Consider the following 22376-nt stretch of genomic DNA (forward strand, 5'->3'; position numbering starts at 1 on the left):
GGGACTCCGAAAGGACCATGGGGAATAGCGGCTCCGCAGGAGACTGGGCACAAAGTAAAAGCTTTAGGACTAGCTGGTGTGCACTGGCTCCTCCCCCTATGACCCTCCTCCAAGCCTCAGTTAAGATTTTGTGCCCGAACGAGATGATCACGGCAATGAAGGAGGTTTTGCACATCTCTGATACTGCAAGTACCACAAAAAGGGGTATTATGTGGGGTGTGAAAAAACTACCCGTAGTTTTTCCTGAATCAGATGAATTGAATGAAGTGTGTGATGAAGCGTGGGTTACCCCTGACAAAAAACTGCTAATTTCTAAAAAATTATTGGCACTATATCCCTTCCCACCAGAGGTTAGGGCTCGTTGGGAAACACCACCTAGGGTGGATAAGGCGCTCACACGCTTATCAAAACAAGTGGCGTTACCGTCTCCAGAAACGGCCGCCCTTAAGGAGCCAGCAGATAGGAGGCTGGAAAATATCCTTAAAAGTATATACACTCATACTGGTGTTATACTGCGACCAGCAATCGCCTCAGCCTGGATGTGCAGTGCTGGGGTGGCTTGGTCGGATTCCCTGACTGAAAATATTGATACCCTGGACAGGGACAATATATTATTGACTATAGAGCATTTAAAGGATGCATTCCTATATATGCGAGATGCACAGAGAGACATTTGCACTCTGGCATCAAGAGTAAGTGCGATGTCCATTTCTGCCAAAAGAGGATTATGGACGCGACAGTGGTCAGGGGATGCGGATTCCAAACGGCATATGGAAGTATTGCCGTATAAAGGGGAGGAGTTATTTGGGGGCGGTCTATCGGACCTGGTGGCCACGGCAACGGCTGGGAAATCCACCTTTTTACCCCAAGTCACCTCGCAGCAGAAAAAGATACCGTCTTTTCAGGCTCAGTCCTTTCGTCCCCATAAGGGCAAGCGGGCAAAAGGCCACTCATATCTGCCCCGGGGCAGAGGAAGGGGAAAAAGACTGCAACAGACAGCTTCTTCCCACGAACAGAAGCCCTCCCCCGCTTCTGCCAAGTCCTCAGCATGACGCTGGGGCCTTACAAGCGGACTCAGGCACGGTGGGGGCCCGTCTCAAGAATTTCAGCGCGCAGTGGGCTCACTCGCAAGTGGACCCCTGGATCCTGCAGGTAGTATCTCAGGGGTACAAATTGGAATTCGAGACGTCTCCCCCTCGCCGGTTCCTGAAGTCTGCTTTACCAACGTCTACCCCCGACAGGGAGGCGGTATTGGAAGCCATTCACAAGCTGTATTCCCAGCAAGTGATAATCAAGGTACCCCTCCTACAACAGGGAAAGGGGTATTACTCCACGCTGTTTGTGGTACCGAAGCCGGACGGCTCGGTGAGACCCATTTTAAATCTGAAAGCCTTGAACACTTACATAAAAAGGTTCAAGTTCAAGATGGAGTCACTCAGAGCAGTGATAGCGAACCTGGAAGAAGGGGACTACATGGTGTCTCTGGACATCAAGGATGCTAACCTCCATGTCCCAATTTGCCCTTCTCACCAAGGGTACCTCAGGTTTGTGGTACAGAACTGTCACTATCCGTTTCAGACGCTGCCGTTTGGATTGTCCACGGCACCCCGGGTCTTTACCAAGGTAATGGCCGAAATTATGATTCTTCTTCGAAGAAAAGGTGTCTTAATTATCCCTTACTTGGACGCTCTCCTGATAAGGGCACGGTCCAGAGAACAGTTAGAGGTCGGAGTAGCACTATCTCAAATAGTACTACGACAGCACGGATGGATTCTAAATATTCCAAAATCGCAGCTGATTCCGACGACACGTCTGCTGTTCCTAGGGATGATTCTGGACACAGTACAGAAAAAGGTGTTTCTCCCGGAAGAGAAAGCCAGGGAGTTATCCGACCTAGTCAGGAAACTCCTAAGACCAGGCCAGGTGTCAGTGCATCAGTGCACAAGGGTCCTGGGAAAGATGGTGGCTTCTTACGAAGCGATTCCATTCGGCAGATTCCACGCAAGAACTTTTCAGTTGGATCTGCTAGACAAATGGTCCGGATCGCATCTTCAAATGCATCAGCGGATAACCCTGTCTCCAAGGACAAGGGTGTCTCTCCTGTGGTGGTTACAGAGTGCTCATCTCCTAGAGGGCCGCAGATTCGGCATTCAGGATTGGGTCCTGGTGACCACGGATGCCTGCCTGAGAGGCTGGGGAGCAGTCACACAGGGAAAAAATTTCCAGGGCTTGTGGTCAAGCATGGAAACGTCACTTCACATAAATATCCTGGAACTAAGGGCCATTTACAATGCCCTAAGTCAGGCAAGGCCTCTGTTTCAGGGTCAGCCAGTATTGATCCAGTCGGACAACATCACGGCAGTCGCCCACGTAAACAGACAGGGCGGCACAAGAAGCAGGAGGGCAATGACGGAAGTGGCAAGGATTCTTCGCTGGGCGGAAAATCATGTGATAGCACTGTCAGCAGTGTTCATTCCGGGAGTGGACAACTGGGAAGCAGACTTCCTCAGCAGACACGATCTTCACCCGGGGGAGTGGGGACTTCACCCAGAAGTCTTCCACATGATTGTAAACCGTTGGGAAAAACCAAAGGTGGACATGATGGCGTCTCGCCTCAACAAAAAACTGGACAGATATTGCTCCAGGTCAAGGGACCCTCAGGCAATAGCTGTGGACGCTCTGGTAACACCGTGGGTGTACCGGTCAGTGTATGTGTTCCCTCCTCTTCCTCTCATACCAAAAGTACTGAGAATCATAAGAAGGAGAGGAGTAAAGACTATACTCGTGGCTCCGGATTGGCCAAGAAGGACTTGGTACCCGGAAATTCAAGAGATGCTCACGGAAGACCCGTGGCCTCTACCTCTAAGACAGGACCTGCTCCAGCAGGGACCATGTCTGTTCCAAGACTTACCGCGGCTGCGTTTGACGGCATGGCGGTTGAACGCCGGATCCTGAAGGAAAAAGGCATTCCGGATGAAGTCATCCCTACCCTGATCAAAGCCAGGAAGGATGTAACCGTACAACATTATCACCGTATTTGGCGTAAATATGTTGCGTGGTGCGAGGCCAGGAAGGCCCCTACGGAGGAATTTCAACTGGGTCGATTCCTGCATTTCCTGCAAACAGGTCTGTCTATGGGCCTCAAATTAGGGTCCATTAAGGTTCAAATTTCGGCCCTGTCGATATTCTTCCAAAAAGAACTAGCTTCTGTTCCTGAAGTTCAGACGTTTGTCAAGGGAGTACTGCATATACAGCCTCCTTTTGTGCCTCCAGTGGCACCTTGGGATCTCAATGTAGTGTTGGGATTCCTAAAATCACATTGGTTTGAACCACTCACCACTGTGGACTTGAAATATCTCACATGGAAAGTGGTAATGCTGTTAGCCCTGGCTTCAGCCAGGCGTGTATCAGAATTGGCGGCTTTATCCTATAAAAGCCCTTACCTAATTTTTCATACGGACAGGGCAGAATTGAGGACTCGTCCTCAATTTCTCCCTAAGGTGGTTTCAGCATTTCACTTAAACCAACCTATTGTGGTGCCTGCGGCTACTAGGGACTTGGAGGATTCCAAGTTGCTGGACGTAGTCAGGGCCCTGAAAATATATGTTTCCAGGACGGCTGGAGTCAGAAAATCTGACTCGCTGTTTATCCTGTATGCACCCAACAAGCTGGGTGCTCCTGCTTCTAAGCAGACGATTGCTCGTTGGATTTGTAGTACAATTCAGCTTGCACATTCTGTGGCAGGCCTGCCACAGCCAAAATCTGTAAAAGCCCATTCCACACGGAAAGTGGGCTCATCTTGGGCGGCTGCCCGAGGGGTCTCGGCTTTACAACTTTGCCGAGCAGCTACTTGGTCAGGGGCAAACACGTTTGCTAAATTCTACAAATTTGATACCCTGGCTGAGGAGGACCTGGAGTTCTCTCATTCGGTGCTGCAGAGTCATCCGCACTCTCCCGCCCGTTTGGGAGCTTTGGTATAATCACCATGGTCCTTTCGGAGTCCCCAGCATCCACTAGGACGTTAGAGAAAATAAGAATTTACTTACCGATAATTCTATTTCTCATAGTCCGTAGTGGATGCTGGGCGCCCATCCCAAGTGCGGATTGTCTGCATTACTTGTACATAGTTATTGTTACAAAAATCGGGTTATTGTTGTTGTGAGCCATCTTTTCAGAGGCTCCTTCTGTTATCATGCTGTTAACTGGGTTCAGATCACAAGTTGTACGGTGTGATTGGTGTGGCTGGTATGAGTCTTACCCGGGATTCAAAATCCTTCCTTATTGTGTACGCTCGTCCGGGCACAGGATCCTAACTGAGGCTTGGAGGAGGGTCATAGGGGGAGGAGCCAGTGCACACCAGCTAGTCCTAAAGCTTTTACTTTGTGCCCAGTCTCCTGCGGAGCCGCTATTCCCCATGGTCCTTTCGGAGTCCCCAGCATCCACTACGGACTATGAGAAATAGAATTATCGGTAAGTAAATTCTTATTTTCTCTGACGTCCTAGTGGATGCTGGGAACTCTAAGGACCATGGGGAATAGACGGACTCTGCAGGAGACTGGGCACTCTAAAAGAAAGATTAGGTACTATCTGGTGTGCACTGGCTCCTCCCTCTATGCCCCTCCTCCAGACCTCAGTTAGAATCTGTGCCCGGCCAGAGCTGGGTGCTCCTAGTGGGCTCTCCTGAGCTTGCTAGAAAGAAAGTATTTGTTAGGTTTTTTATTTTCAGTGAGATCTGCTGGCAACAGACTCACTGCTACGTGGGACTGAGGGGAGAGAAGCAAACCTACCTGCGTGCAGCTAGCTTGTGCTTCTTAGGCTACTGGACACCATTCGCTCCAGAGGGTTGAAACACAGGGCCTGACCTCGATCGTCCGTTCCCGGAGCCGCGCCGCCGTCCCCCTTGCAGAGCCAGAAGACAGAAGAAGGAGATGAAATCGGCGGCAGAAGACTCCGGTCTTCATTAAGGTAGCGCACAGCACTGCAGCTGTGTGCCATTGCTCCCACAGCACACCACACACTCCGGTCACTGTAGGGTGCAGGGCGCTGGGGGGGGGGGCGCCCTGGGCAGCAATTATATTACCTTTTGGCTAAATATACACATAATACAGTCAGCTAACTGTATATGTGTAAAAAACCCCGCCATTAAGTTAAAGAAAACGCGGGACAGAAGCCCGCCGCTGAGGGGGCGGGGCCTTCTTCCTCAGCACACCACCGCCATTTTCCCTTCACAGCTCCGCTGGAAGCACGCTCCCCAGGCTCTCCCCTGCAGTATCCAGGTACAAGACGGGTTAAAAAGAGAGGGGGGGCACATAAATTTAGGCGCAAATCGATAAAAACAAGCAGCTATTGGGAAAATCACTTATTAGCAGTGTAAATCCCTGTGTTATATAGCGCTGTGGTGTGTGCTGGCATACTCTCTCTCTGTCTCCCCAAAGGACTTTGTGGGGTCCTGTCCTCAGTCTGAGCATTCCCTGTGTGTGTGCGGTGTGTCGGTACAGCTGTGTCGACATGTTTGATGAGGAGGGTTACGTGGAGGCGGAGCAGGGGCAGGTACATGTGGTGTCGCCCCGACGGGGCCGACACCTGATTGGATGGATATGTGGAAGGTCTTAACCGACAGTGTCAACTCCTTACATAAAAGGTTTGATGACGCAGCAGCCTTGGGACAGCCGGGGTCTCAGCCCGCGCCTGCCCAGGCGACTCAGAAGCCGTCAGGGGCTCATAAACGCCCGCTAGCTCTGATGGTAGACACAGATGTCGACACGGAGTCCGACTCCAGTGTGGATGAGGATGAGACAAATATACAGTCTACAAAAGCCATCCGATGCATGATTACTGCAATGAAAGATGTATTGCACATTTCTGATATTAACCCGGTTACCACCAAAAGGGGTATTATGTTTGGGGAGAAAAAGCAGCCAGTGACTTTTCCCCCATCTGATGAATTAAATGATTTGTGTGAAGAAGCGTGGAGTTCCCCTGATAAGAAACTAGTGATTTCTAAGAGGTTACTGATGGCGTACCCTTTCCCGCCAACGGATAGGTTACGTTGGGAAACATCCCCTAGGGTGGACAAGGCGCTAACACGCTTATCTAAAAGGGTGGCACTGCCGTCTCAGGATACGGCCGCCCTAAAGGATCCTGCGGATAGAAAGCAGGAAGCTATCCTGAAGTCTGTGTATACACACTCTGGTACTCTACTGAGACCTGCTATTGCTTCAGCCTGGATGTTGTAGTGCTGCTGCAGCATGGACTGATACCCTGTCAGACAACATTGATTCCCTCGACAGGGATACTATTTTGCTAACCATAGAACATATAAAAGACGTCGTCTTATATATGCGGGATGCACAGAGGGACATTTGCCTGCTGGCATCTAGAATTAATGCAATGTCCATTTCTGCCAGGAGAGTATTATGGACTCGGCAGTGGACAGGTGATGCAGATTCTAAAAAACACATGGAGGTTTTGCCTTATAAGGGTGAGGAACTATTTGGGGACTGTCTCTCGGACCTCGTATCCACAGCAACTGCTGGGAAGTCGACTTTTTTGCCTCAGGTTCCCTCACAGCCTAAGAAAGCACTGTATTATCAAATGCAGTCCTTTCGGCCTCAGAAAGGCAAGCGGGTCAGAGGAGCATCCTTTCTGGCCAGAGGCAAGGGTAGAGGAAGGAAGCTGCACCAGGCAGCCAGTTCCCAGGAACAAAAATCCTCCCCTGCTTCCACTAAGTCCACCGCATGACGTTGGGGCCCCACAGGCGGAACCAGGTGCGGTGGGGGGCGCGTCTCCGAAACTTCAGCAACCAGTGGGTTCGCTCACAAGTGGATCTATGGGTTGTACAAATTGTACAAATTGTATCTCAGGGATACAAGCTGGAGTTCGAGGTGATTCCCCCTCGCCGTTACCTCAAATCAGCCTTGCCAGCTGCTCCCAGGGAAAGGGAGGTAGTACTGGCGGCAATTCACAAGCTGTACCTCCAGCAGGTGATAATCAAGGTCCCCCTCCTTCAACAGGGCAGGGGTTACTATTGCACAATGTTTGTGGTACCGAAACCGGACGGTTCGGTGAGACCCATCCTGAATTTAAAATCCTTGAACACTTATATAAAGAAGTTCAAGTTCAAAATGGAATCGCTCAGGGCGGTTATTGCAAGCCTGGAAGAGGGGGATTTTATGGTGTCGCTGGACATCAAGGATGCTTACTTGCATGTCCCCATTTACCCACCTCACCAGGAGTACCTCAGATTTGTGGTACAGGACTGTCTTTACCAATTCCAAACGTTGCCGTTTGGTCTCTCCACGGCTCCGAGAATATTTACCAAGGTAATGGCCGAAATGATGATACTCCTTCGAAGAAAGGGAGTTAGAATTATCCCGTACTTGGACGATCTCCTCATAAAGGTGAGGTCCAAAGAGCAGTTGTTGGTCAGCGTAGCACTCTCTCAGGAAGTGTTGCAACAGCACGGCTGGATTCTGAATATCCCAAAGTCGCAGCTGATCCCTACGACGCGTCTGCTTTTCCTGGGAATGATTCTGGACACAGAACAGAAGGTGGTGTTTCTCCCGGAGGAGAAGGCCCAGGAATTGTCATCTCTGGTCAGGGACCTCCTGAAACCAAAACAGGTGTCGGTGCATCACTGCACACGAGTCCTGGGAAAGATGGTGGCTTCTTACGAAGCAATTCCCTTCGGCAGGTTCCATGCAAGGATCTTTCAGTGGGATCTGTTGGACAAATGGTCCGGATCGCATCTTTAGATGCATCGGTTGATCACCCTGTCCCCAAGGGCCAGGGTGTCTCTGCTGTGGTGGCTGCAGAGTGCTCATCTTCTCGAGGGACGCAGGTTCGGCATACAGGACTGGATCCTGGTGACCACGGATGCAAGCCTCCGAGGATGGGGGGCAGTCACTCGGGGAAGAAACTTCCAGGGACAGTGGTCAAGTCTGGAGACTTCTCTACACATAAATATATTGGAACTAAGGGCCATCTACAACGCCCTGAGTCAAGCAGAGCCCCTGCTTCAAAACCAATCTGTACTGATTCAGTCAGACAACATCACGGCGGTCGCCCATGTAAACCGCCAGGGCGGCACAAGAAGCAGGATGGCAATGGCAGAAGCCACAAGGATTCTTCGATGGGCGGAGAATCACGTGCTAGCACTGTCATCAGTGTTCATTCCGGGAGTGGACAACTGGGAAGCAGACTTCCTCAGCAGGCACGACCTCCACCCGGGAGAGTGGGGACTTCATCAAGAAGTCTTCACACAGATTGTAAATCGTTGGGAACTGCCACGGGTGGACATGATGGCGTCCCGCCTCAACAAAAAGCTAAAAAAAATAAATAAATATTGCGCCAGGTCACGGGACCCTCAGGCGATAGCTGTGGACGCACTAGTGACACTGTGGGTGAACCAGTCGGTTTATGTGTTCCCTCCTCTTCCTCTCATACCCAAGGTACTGAGGATAGTAAGAAAGAGAGGAGTAAGAACTATACTCATCGTTCCGGATTGGCCAAGAGGAACTTGGTACCCAGAACTACAAGAAATGATCTCAGAGGACCCATGGCCTCTGCCTCTCAGACAGGACCTGTTACAGCAGGGGCCCTGTCTGTTCCAAGACTTACCGCGGCTGCGTTTGACGGCATGGCGGTTGAACGCCGGATCCTAGCGGAAAAGGGCATTCCGGATGAAGTTATTCCTACGCTGATAAAGGCTAGGAAAGACGTGACAGCAAAACATTATCACCGTATATGGCGAAAATATGTTGCTTGGTGTGAGGCCAGGAAGGCCCCTACAGAGGAATTCCAGCTGGGTCGATTCCTGCACTTCCTACAGTCAGGAGTGACTATGGGCCTAAAATTAGGATCCATAAAGGTCCAGATTTCGGCTCTATCTATTTTCTTTCAAAAAGAACTGGCTTCACTGCCTGAAGTTCAGACGTTTGTTAAGGGAGTGCTGCATATTCAGCCCCCTTTTGTGCCTCCAGTGGCACCTTGGGATCTTAACGTTGTGTTGGATTTCCTGAAATCACACTGGTTTGAGCCACTTAAGACCGTGGAGCTAAAGTATCTCACGTGGAAGGTGGTCATGCTGTTGGCCTTGGCTTCAGCTAGGCGTGTGTCAGAATTGGCGGCTTTGTCATGTAAAAGCCCGTATCTGATCTTCCATATGGACAGGGCAGAATTGAGGACTCGTCCCCAATTTCTCCCAAAGGTGGTATCAGCGTTTCATTTGAACCAACCTATTGTGGTGCCTGCGGCTACTCGGGACTTGGAGGCTTCCAAGTTGCTGGACGTAGTCAGGGCTTTGAAAATCTATGTAGCCAGGACGGCTGGAGTCAGGAAAACTGACTCGCTGTTTATCCTGCATGCACCCAACAAACTGGGTGCTCCGGCTTCAAAGCAAACTATTGCGCGCTGGATCTGTAACACGATTCCGCAAGCTCATTCTGCGGCAGGGTTACCGCATCCTAAATCGGTAAAAGCCCATTCCACAAGGAAGGTGGGCTCTTCTTGGGCGGCTGCCCGAGGGGTCTCGGCTTTACAGCTTTGCCGAGCTGCTACTTGGTCGGGTTCAAACACATTTGCTAAGTTCTACAAGTTTGATACCCTGGCTGAGGAGGACATTGCCTTTGCTCATTCGGTGCTGCAGAGTCATCCGCACTCTCCCGCCCGTTTGGGAGCTTTGGTATAATCCCCATGGTCCTTACGGAGTTCCCAGCATCCACTACGACGTCGGAGAAAATAAGAATTTACTCACCGGTAATTCTATTTCTCGTAGTCCGTAGTGGATGCTGGGCGCCCGTCCCAAGTGCGGACTCTCTGCAATACATGTATATAGTTATTGTTTAACTAAAGGGTTATTGTTATGAGCCATCTGTTACTGAGGCTCAGTTGTTGTTCATACTGTTAACTGGGTGTAGTTATCACAAGTTGTACAGTGTGATTGGTGTGGCTGGTATGAGTTTTACCCTGGATTCCAAATCCTTTCCTTGTTGTGTCAGCTCTTCCGGGCACAGTTTCCTTAACTGAGGTCTGGAGGAGGGGCATAGAGGGAGGAGCCAGTGCACACCAGATAGTACCTAATCTTTCTTTTAGAGTGCCCAGTCTCCTGCGGAGCCCGTCTATTCCCCATGGTCCTTACGGAGTTCCCAGCATCCACTACGGACTACGAGAAATAGAATTACCGGTGAGTAAATTCTTATTTATACTCCTATGTGGACTCATTTGGCATCACAAAAGTTGATCTAGGGTCGTCTTCGTAACAGCCTGCATCACTTGTGGGGGAAACTCACCTACGAGCTCATACCCGCAAGGGTGAGGCGATAATCCACTTCATACCCTCCATGTTTGGGCAGGTTTATATGTTACTGTTGTCAATACAAAATTATTGTATTGTAATCCATGTGAAATTATTATACACCTCTGTCTGTATAACAATAATAAATGTGTTTTAGGCGCCTAAGTGTCAATAGTATACATTTTTAATATTTGAGTGACTTAGGTGTGTCTTGAGAAAGGGGTGCACAACATGACCAGTTATTTCATCTGCTAAAACTGCCTCTCAAGGGCCATCATTCACCCTCTTTTGGTGTACGTGTATGTATGTATGTATGTATGTATGTGTGTATGTATGTATGTGTGTATGTGTATATAATAAATATATTATTGCTCAAAAAAATAAAGGGAACACTAAAATAACACATCCTAGATCTGAATGAATGAAATATTCTTATTAAATACTTTGTTCTTTACATAGTTGAATGTGCTGACAACAAAATCACACACACATTATCAATGGAAATCAAATTTATTAACCCATGGAGGTCTGGATTTGGAGTCAAAATTAAAGTGGAAAAACACACTACAGGCTGATCCAACTTTGATGTAATGTCCTTAAAACAAGTCAAAATGAGGCTCAGTAGTGTTTGTGGCCTCCACGTGCCTGTATGACCTCCCTACAATGCCTGGGCATGCTCCTGATGAGGTGGCGGATGGTCTCCTGAGGTATCTCCTCCCAGACCTGGACTAAAGCATCCGCCAACTCCTGGACAGTCTGTGGTGCAACGTGGCGCTGGTGGATAGCGCAAGACATGATGTCCCAGATGTGCTCAATTGGATTCAGGTCTGGGGAACGGGCAGGCCAGTCCATAGCATCAATGCCTTCGTCTTGCAGGAACTGCTGACACACTCCAGCCACATGAGGTCTAGCATTGTCTTGCATTAGGAGGAACCCAGGGCCAACCGCACCAGCATATGGTCTCACAAGGGGTCTGTGGATCTCATCTCGGTACCTAATGGCAGTCAGGCTACCTCTGGCGAGCACATGGAGGGCTGTGCGGCCCCCCAAAGAAATGCCACACCATTACTCACCCACTGCCAAACCGGTCATGCTGGAGGATGTTGCAGGCAGCAGAACGTTCTCCTTGGTGTCTCCAGACTCTGTCACGTCTGTCACATGTGCTCAGTGAGAACCTGCTTTCATTTGTCAAGAGCACAGGTCGAATTTGCCAATCTTTGTGTTCTCTGGCAAATGCCAAACGTCCTGCACGGTGTTGGGCTGTAAGCACAACCCCCACCTGTGGACGTCGGGCCCTCATACCACCCTCATGGAGTCTGTTTCTGATCGTTTGAGTAGACACATGCACATTTGTGGCTTGCTGGAGGTCATTTTGCAGGGATCTGGCAGTGCTCCTCCTGTTCCTCCTTGCACAAAGGCGGAGGTAGCGGTTCTGCTGCTGGGTTGTTGCCCTCCTACGGCCTCCTCCACGTCTCCTGATGTACTGGCCTGTCTCCTGGTAGCGCCTCCATGCTCTGGACACTACGCTGACAGACACGCAAACCTTCTTGCCACAGCTCACATTGATGTGCCATCCTGGATGAGCTGCACTACCTGAGCCACTTGTGTGGGTTGTAGACTCCGTCTCATGCTACCACTAGAGTGAAAGCACCGCCAGCTTTCAAAAGTGACCAAAACATCAGGCAGAAAGCATAGGAGCTGAGAAGTGGTCTGTGGTCACAACCTGCAGAACAACTCCTTTATTGGGGGTGCCTTGCTAATTGCCTATAATTCCCACCTGTTGTCTATTCCATTTGCACAACAGCATGTGAAATTGATTGTCAATCAGTGTTGCTTCCTAAGTGGACAGTTTGATTTCACAGAAGTGTGAGTGACTTGGAGTTACATTGTGTTGTTTAAGTGTTCCCTTTATTTTTTTGAGCAGTATATGTGTGTGTATATAATATAACTGTGTGTATGTATATATATATATATATATATATATATATATATATATATATATATATATATAAATCCACAATCAGAGGTTCTGAAACGCGGCCCACAAGGCACACCAACAGTCCAGGTTTTAAGTATATCCATGTTTGGCCATAGGTGATATTATTAGAACCTCAGTCAATTTGATTTAGCTATCTGATTTTTTATATATATATATATATATATATATATATATATATATATATATATATATATATAATATAATTTTTTTTTTTTTTCAATCAAAGAGCATAGGGGTCCGGCTCTCTCTCCAATTAACTTACTGCGCAGGGTGCCCGCAAACAATATTAGTTATACAGCAAGATGAAACAGCACTCCTGGCGACTGGATAAACAACTCTTAGCACACAGTTTCCATAGGCAACGTTTCTGTGCCGTTTAATGGAGTGGCACTTTCGTCATGTATCAGAATTACAATATACAAACACTTACCTATATAGGACAATACACCCGTGACACGTGCCGTTCCGCTGGCGGGACAGACTCAATTGTATATTGTCATTTTGATACCTGGCCACTATGCCACTATGGCAGTAAGTTAATTGGAGAGAGAGCCGGACCCCTCTGCTCTTTTCTTTATGTGAGCTGTACACCCTGCACAGGTGAATCGCTCTGGTCAAGGCTCCTCCACATACATATACTGCTTTATATGCCAGTGACTTTTCTTCCCCAGGATTTTTATCCCAGGCAGTGATCACTGCTGCTGGGAATGTGTATTTAACCCTGAGCAGTTGTTATCTTAGCGCTTGGGAATTTCACTTGATTTTAAGTGCACTATTAGGATTTGGACTGTGTCCCCTATATTGAGTGCATGATGACGGAACAGCGACTGCAGGAGGATACCAGTGGCTACACACATATGGTATACCCATTGGGAGATATCCATGGCTATTCAGAGGCTGAAGGTATTGATAATGTCGATCTTATCTTAGACCGCAAAGCTATACCTCTAAATACTCTATTACCGTGGAGCTGCTATGGCCGCTAGACTGAATACACGTGCTACGCACTTTGTATGCTATTTGCGTACAGAGGCCCGCATGTGGTACGTACTTGGCGTACACACGCCGCGCTGAGTGTACGGAGTACGCTCAGCGTGCGCACACACAATGGATAACGTTTAAACCTTGTTAATGATACAATGTAATGATATGCTTACACTTTAAACCCTTAACAGTAAAGTACTGCAATGATGTTATACCTTTAAACCTTAAGTAGCGCTGACGGTATAAAGTATCCGCAGTGCGTACACCTTATCAATGCTTATACACCTTATACAGATAAATCTACTTTAAAGCCCATGTAGGAAAATGAAAACACAACACTGATTTGTAATTGAAACCACCGGGTTCTAAGGCCACAGTGGATTGATTCCAAAAGATAAAACAATACAATTTATACACTACAGGCTAACAAGTAAATCTAAACAGAATAATGGCTACAGCGAATGTACATACGTGAGAATGTTTCGCAAGCGCAACCCGGCTCGGTCCTCCGCTGGTCATACAGATAGCGTTTAGAGTCTTCTGACCGGCCAGGCAACAATGGTCCTTTTATACACAACATGCATACACAATACAATGGTCACTGTAATCTCATTGTCCATTGGACACAGGAATGTGTCTTAACATTACAGAAGAGGTCTTAGGTGGATTTGAAAGGGTGGGCGATGTCTTTCCCCAACTGCTCTTGTGGGTGGTATCCTCTGGATTCCCGCCGCATACATAAAATACAGTAAATACAGTTTAAGTTCATATTCTACTTTTGTACATAACTATACGCAGGAATAAGCGATCTTTCTCTAACCAACACCGGAATGTTACCCTCAAAATACCCTACAGCTGGATACTAGACATCACCTTCCAACCTTTATCTGACCCTTCCTATCATGCAAAGGCGAATCCCTCCGTCCAGGGACTGTTTAAACTATTAATACACGCTGACATGGTAAAAGGGAACTATGGGTACAAAATGCACTATTTGGGTTAAATATGTAATGTTCTAATAACCCGCTACGCGCTCACAAACTCCGCCGTAAATACCCATATCATGCGCATGATCGCCGTAGCGATCCTACGCAAATTGCGGATATGTCCACGCACGGTGGACTGAGTGCACAAGCAGCGGGCATGTGCATGGGGTTAGTACAAGGCATATGCATTATGATATTTTTCGACTTTGACAGTATTCTTTACAAAGAAGGGTTGAATGAGCAAGTCCATCGTAATCTATTAAAATGGAAACAAAAGGAGACTGATTTTTATTACCACTGTTTATCGCTGAGTGATTATTATCGCTGTAAGAAAATACCATGGGGGCTACGAATGAGGAATTCCCTGACCATCGGGCACAATGATCCAAGCTTCTGCCGTAAATGGGTTGGAATTATGAATAGATGCTCAATGGACTTGATGAATCTCCTTAAGGATAAAATAGCAGCATTAGAGACTATTCACAAGCCAAACCTGGAAGCAGATACTGCCAACAACTGGTATGAAAAACTCAATAATCAGATTCAATCCTATAAATGTGATTTTATAATTTAAAAATGAAAAAAAGCACAAGGTTGATATGGATTACGAACATAATAATGTCTACAGGTGGAATGACAATCAGCCTAGAAGGGAGGCAAAAAAATTTTTTTTAGGCGACGTATGCAACGTAACGAGACTTGGAGTCATCTCATGACCATACACCAACTAGCAGTGATTCAGATAATCTACAAAATCCCCAAGGTAGCCGGGGCCCTTTAGGGGTAGCCACACGTGCTCAGGGACGCGACGACGGTGAGCCTATACCCGACGAGGACATTAGTGGCAAAGAAAAAAAGCGAGTAGGGAGTCCACCGAAAAATCAGAAAACCAATTGATTCATTTGTCAGACTACGAACTTAATCCAATTGAGGAACGGATTCTATCAAAAGGCCTATCCTTTGTGCCAACAAATAAAATGGATTCACTGCATATAAAGACCGAGCAGTATAAGTTGAATCGACAACTAAAATTAAAGGAGTACTTTTCAAAAAATTCAGCTGCATCGGGACCGAATAGGACTGCTATACATACACAATTACAGAGAATTTTGCCCAGGTCATTTTTTGAGCCGCAGTCTAATAATGCCTCGATTAAGACCTCCATGCGACTCCTAGAAAAGGAGACAGATGAATTGCTCTATAAAACAACTAAACCACGATACAATTTGTCAAAAGTTGAAGTTCAGGCATTAGATCAACTGGCGGCTAATAGAGAGTTAGTGTTCAGACCGGCGGATAAAGGTGGAGCCCTAGTCAATCAGAATTTATGTGACTATAAAGCTGAAATCTACCATCAGTTGAGTGACACTGAGACTTATCGGCCCTTGCCGAAAGATCCTACTACTATATATACTAAAGAGTTATCGGATTACTTAGATCAGGCAGTTATGTGTGGTATTATTAATGATACTTTGCGTAAAGCATTGATACCTAGTTATCCTCTGGTCCCATTATAATACACAACTCCAAAAATACATAAATCAATGGACCGGCCACCGGCCGACCAATAATATCAGCCAGACAATCCCTCTTTCAGCCCACCTCACTGTACTTAGACTCACTCTTTCAACCCAGTATTCAGAGTCTTCCTAGATACCTACGTGACACCAGTACGTTACTAAGGAAAATTAATGATTTACCTATTATCAAGACCAACACTACTTTGTAGTGTAGATGTACAAAGCCTCTATACAATAATCCCACATGATATGGGTCTGGCGGCTGCCAAGAAATTTTTGAGTAATAGTATATTATATACTGGCCCTAATTTGGATTTTTGTAAAGAGTTGCTTCAGATGACTTTAACTAAAATTTCTTTTTATTCGATGGTAAATTCTACTTGCAGTGTAGAGGTTGTGTGATGGGGTCCAGTGTGGCTCCATCGTACTCTAACATGTACATGTTCGAGGTGGAGCAAGATGTATTTTTCGATGATCCGGTGATGTGCGACAAGATCGCGTTTTATTACCGCTATATCGATGACCTGCTTATTTTTTGGCAAGGAACCAAAGAATCCTTTATGGAATTTATTAACAACCATAATAGTAAACAGCATCCAGTCAGGTTTACTTACACTATCAGTGAAGATTTCATTCACTTCTTAGATGTGCAGATCAATTTATCCAATGGCCAAATCTCTACCTCTCTATATTCAAAACCCACTGATAGAAATAACCTTTTGCACTATCAAAGCTGTCACCCTGAGTCGTTGAAATGGGGGCTCCCGTATTCACAGCTCTTACGTATTAGACGTATTACGTCTGATCCTGTACTAGCTGAGGCACAAATGGATGCCATGCTGTCTAAATTCAGTGAGCGAGGGTATAATTCTGATATTTTGCAAGCAGCTAAAACTAAAGCATTAGCTATGGACGGCCAACAACTATTGGCATCCACTAAGAATAAAGAATCTGATGACATCATGCCATGGGTTAACCAATATAACCCATTTAGTAGAGGCATCCAACAGACGGCACATAGGCTCTGGCCTATAGTGCAGTCGGATGGAGATATTAGCCTTAAACAGACTAGGATTATGTGCTGTTATACTAGAAGTAGGAATCTGAGAGAGAGACATGTTAAGGCTGACGTTTACAGTACTAGAGATGCCGTAACCTTTCTTAGCAACAGAAAAGGATGCATAACATGTACATGTACCACGTGCCAATACCTTATAGCGGGTGATCAATTTCAACATCCACTAACGGGTAGAACTCTCTACATTAGACATAGATTAACATGCTGTTCTAGATTTGTGGTTTACCAACTGATAAGTCCCTGTGGGCTGTCATACGTGGGTAAAACTTAACGGATCTTCAAGGAACGTATGGCAGCCCACAGATCATCCATTAAAGCAGCCCTCAATACGGGACAAGGTGATCCGCCGTCGCTAGACATTTTGCGGCGGCTAGACACCCCCTGGTCTCTTTGAGATACCGTATGATTGAACATCTGCCCCCCTCATTACGGGGTGGAAATAGAGGTCTCAAGTTACTTAAATTAGAAACTCGCTGGATACATCAGCTAGGCACCCTGACCCCTAGAGGTTTGAATGACCATCTTGGTTTTAGCTGCTATTTATAGATGTATTTGTATATGGGGTTTCTCTCCCGGTAAGATATACAAATTGTGGTTGGGATTAATATAGTCCTCCCTGTTCAATTTTATAATGCCCTTTAGACTCTTCTTATGTAGTAGTTTGATAATAATGGATTATGTATATCTGTATGATGTCTACTAATTGGAAAGCTGTATTGGTTTTATCATACCCTGCTATGTTTCTGATATTTGTTTTCATGTAGCCATGGTGACAGGGAGCATAGTGATGAGTCATCGATGTATGACATCACTACAACTGCGCCAGCCGTCCGGGAGTCTGTCCCGCCAACGGAACGGCGCGTGTCACGGGTGTATGGTCCTATATAGGTAAGTGTTTGTATATTGTAATTTTGATACCTGACGAAAGTGCCACTCCATTAAACGGCACTGAAACATTGCCTATGGACACTGTGTGCTAAGAGTTGTTTATCCAGTCGCCAGGAGGGCTGCATCTTGCTGTGTGTATATATATATATAAATAAGCACTGACTATGGTGGTCATTCTGACCCGTTCACACGTGCAGTTCTTCGTTGCGGTGCGAACGGCGGATGCATTGCGCACGTGCGTAGCTGCCCGTCGCCTGCAGGAAAAGTGATCGCAGCGGCGATCGCAAGAAGACGGACTGGCGAGAGGCATACCGGGGCAGATACTCACTGTTTTCCAGTCGTAGTGAGGCGAACGCAGGCGGATCCAGTCGTTTGGAGGGCGGATGTCTGATGTCAATTCCTGGACCTTTGTCGCTGGATCCATCGCATAGGGTAAGTAACTAATACCCTGGTCTTGTTTTACATGAAACTTTTTTAGCATAGCAAGGCTGCACAAGCGATCGCAGCTCTGCTATGCTAAAATACACTCCCCCATAGGCGGCGTCAAGTTGATCACATGAGCAGCAAAACGTTGCTACGTGCAATCAACTCGTAATGACCACCACTACCAGTGGATGGTTAAGTTATTGGTATATATACATGAGTTTAGTCAGTGGTAGAGAAAGAAGAGAGAAGGAGTTGGAGGGATAAGGAGAGAAGATGTGGAGTTAAGAAGCTAAGGCCCTTATTCCGAGTTGATCGCACGCTGCAACTTTTTGCAGCCTGTGCGATCAACTAGACGCCGCCTACGGGGGAGTGTATTTTTGCATAGCAAGGCTGCGATCGCTTGTGCAGCCGAGCTATGCAAAAACATTTTGTGCAGTTTAGGAGTAGGTCTGGACTTACCCACTGCGATGACTTCAGCGCCTCCGGTCCCGGAATTGACGTCAGACACCCGCCCTGCAAACGCCTGGACATGCCTGCATTCGGATCACCTCTCCCCGAAAATGGTCAGTTGCCACCCTGGAAGCCTTACTCCTGTCAATCACGTTGCGATCGCGGCAGTGACGCACCTGTGCATTGCGGCCGCTGCACATGTGCATTCCGGACCCGTTCGCACGGCTGCGAAAAAAGCAGCGTGAGAACGGGTCAGAATGACCCCCTAAGTGCGGGAGGAGGAATGAGGGATGTTCCTAGGATTATTTATTAACAGTGTCTTATATAGCGCAGCAAATTCCGTTGCGCTTTACAATTGGAAGTAGTAACTACAGGTTGAGTATCCCATATCCAAATATTCCGAAATATGGCCTTTTTTGAGTGAGACTGAGATAGTGAAACCTTTGTTTTCTGATGGCTCAATGTACACAAACTTTGTTTAATACACAGTTATTAAAAAATATTGTATTAAATGACCTTCAGGCTGTGTGTATAAGGTGTATATGAAATAAATGAATTGTGTGAATGTACACACACTTTGTGTAATGCACAAAGTTACAAAAAATATTGGCTAAAATGACCTTCAGGCTGTATGTATAAGGTGTATATGTAACATAAATGCATTCTGTGCTTAGACTTGGGTCCTATCACCATGATCTCTCATTATGGTATGCAATTATTCCAAAATACGGAAAAATCCGATATCCAAAATACCTCTGGTCCCAAGCATTTTGGATATGGGATACTCAACCTGTATATACTTGCAAGCATAAACTTTGTTAGTAATTGTCTAAGTTTGTGACACGGTGTTTTGTTATGTTTGTTCTATAATTAAGGAAGCATAAATATTAGTATATATGTCACCACTGTGTATATCTTATTCTGTATGATTGATTTCTCTTACGTCCTAGAGGATGCTGGGGTCCACATTAGTACCATGGGGTATAGACGGGTCCACCAGGAGCCATTGGCACTTTAAGAGTTTGAGAGTGTGGGCTGGCTCCTCCCTCTATGCCCCTCCTACCAGACTCAGTCTAGAAAATGTGTCTGGAGGAGCCCGTCACAGCTAGGGGAGCTCTACAGAGTTTCTCTAGTAAAGCTGTTTTTTTTAGAGTTTATTATTTTACAGGGAGGCTGCTGGCAACAGCCTCCCTGCTTCGTGGGACTCGGGGGGGGGGGGGGGGAGTAGTGTCTGCCCTGCGGGGTCTGAGTAGTGTCTGCCCTGCGGGGTCTGAGCCACTATCTCCGCTGACAGGACACTGAGCTCCTGAGGGGATCGCTCACCCCGGCAGCATGCCGCCACCCCTTTACAGAGCCAGAAGATCAGTGGCGAGTCAGTCACCGGCCCCCTTAGCAAGTGGGGAGCCGGTGTGAAGATGGCGGCAACAGGGTATGGAGTGCAGTACTAACCGCTCCAGGGCTCAGCAGTACATAGTGCGGCACTGTGAGGGGCGCCCTGAGTCAGTGCCTACACCCTACACTGACCTCCAAGCCTGTCAGGGTCCCAGGATCGCTGCCAGCATGATTCCTCAGGCCAGTATGATCTCCAGAAGAGCGGGAAGACAGCGCCATTAAGGGGGCGGAGCTTCTCCTCTGAGCGGACCCAGCAGCGCTCAGCGCCATTTTCCTGCCTGCAGAAACGCTGTCAGCGAGAGCAGTCCCTCCATATCAACTCCAGCTATCTCTTACGGTACCAGGGGGTTGTAGAAGGGGGGGGGGGGAGGCTGTGTACAGACTGTGTAACCTATTAAGGTGCACAGTCAGCGCTGGTTGGGGGTCTCCCTATACCTTAAAAGCGCTGTGTGTGGGTTGGCTCCAATCTCTGTGTCTTTCTTGCCATTCTTGGGGGTGAAACTCTGTCTGTCCTCCCCTGTGTGTGTGTGGAGTGTCTGTGGTCTCCATTTAGCTATGTCATATGCTGCAGAGGATATGTCCTCTCAGGATGATCTCGTTCCATGTAATCCGGATTGCACTGTTTTAGCGCAGATACCAGCAAGGGAGCCTGAATGGTTATCCTCTATCAAATCTATGTTTTCTCAGATTTCTACTAGGGTTGCACAGAATTAATCTGCAACTCAGGTATTACAGAACTCTTTGGCAATTTGATCCGGTTTGTTACATCAGGGCCCCCCTCTATAACTTCCCACAAACGTGCTCTTGCCCAGATTATGCATGATGACACGGCAGACAGTGATGGGGATGTGCTCAGTGGGGCCGCATCTCTTGCTAAAGGGGTGCAGTTGATGATAGAGGCTATTAGAGATTTGTTGAATATTGCTCAAACAACACCTGAGCAGGTTGATGAGGCTTCACTGACAATAAGAGAGCCTCGCTAACCTTCCCTGCGTCCAAAGAATTAAATGCTATTTTTTAGAAAGCCTGGGAAAACCCAGAGAAAAAATTCCAGATCCCTAGAAGGGTTCTGGTTGCTTTTCCCTCCCCTGAGGATAGGAAAAAAATGGGAAAACCCACCCATAGTAGACGCGTCTGTATCCAGACTCTCGAAAAAGGTGGTTTTATCTGTTCCATGATCTACCGCCATAAAAGAGCCGGCTGATCACAAAATTGATACTATGCTCAAATCCATATATACGGCTTCAGGGGCGATTCTACGTCCCACTATTGCCTGTGCATGGATTTCCAAAGCTATAGTAAAGTGGTCAGGCACGTTACTTGAGGATTTGGATACAATGGATAAAAGGGATGTTGATTTGTTTTTATGTAACAGTCAGGATTCTGCAGGTTTTATGGTGGAATCCATGAAAGACCTGGGTTCAGTGGCTGCAGGGATGTCTTCCATGTCTGTCTCAGCTCATAGGGGACTTTGGCTGCGCCAGTGGTCTGCCGACGCGGAATCTAGGAGAGGTGTGGAGACCCTACCCTACACAGGTCAGACTCTCTTTGAGGAAGCGCTGGATGCGTGGATCTCCACGGCTACAGCGGGTAAGTCACCTTTTCTTCCCTCAGCTGCACCTGCTACGAAGAAACCTTTTTCTTCAGCTGCATCACAGTCCTTTCGGGTTGCTAAAACAAGAAAGGCCAAACCGTCCAACACCTTCTTTAGAGGAGGTCGACCAAAATCCAAGAAACCTGCTGCTGCGGGTTCCCAGGAACAGAAGCCTGCTTCAGGTACGCCAAAGTTCTCAGCATGATGGTGGACCGCGCGGCCTGGAGGTGGGGCCGGTGGGGGCGAGAATCAGGCATTTCAGTCACATCTGGGTGTCGTCCGACCTGGATCCCTGGGTGCAAGATATTGTGTCCCAGGGGTACCGGCTGGAATTTCAAGATCTCCCTCCTCACCGGTTCTTCAAATCAGGCTTGCCAGCTTTGCTGGCAGACAGGGCTATCCTACAGGGAGCCATCCAGAAGTTGGTGGAGGCACAGGTTATTGTACCAGTTCCTCTCCAGATGCAAAACAAAGGTTACTATTCGAACATTTTCGTGGTACTGAAACTGGATGGTTTGTTCAGGCCCATTCTGAACTTAAAATCACTAAACCCCTTCTTGAGGGAGTTCAAGTTCAAAATTAAGTCTCTAAGGGCGGTGATATCAGGTCTGGAGGAGGGGGAATTCCTGGTATCCCTGGATATCAAGGATGTGTACCTCCACATTCCGATTTGGCCACCGCATCAAGCTTATCTCCGATCCGCACTGTTGGACGGTCATTTTTAATTCCAGGCCCAGCCATTCGGCCTCTCCACAGCACCGAGGG

Source organism: Pseudophryne corroboree, chromosome 1 (genome assembly GCF_028390025.1).
Source record: "Pseudophryne corroboree isolate aPseCor3 chromosome 1, aPseCor3.hap2, whole genome shotgun sequence".
Classification (NCBI taxonomy): Eukaryota; Metazoa; Chordata; class Amphibia; order Anura; family Myobatrachidae; genus Pseudophryne; species Pseudophryne corroboree.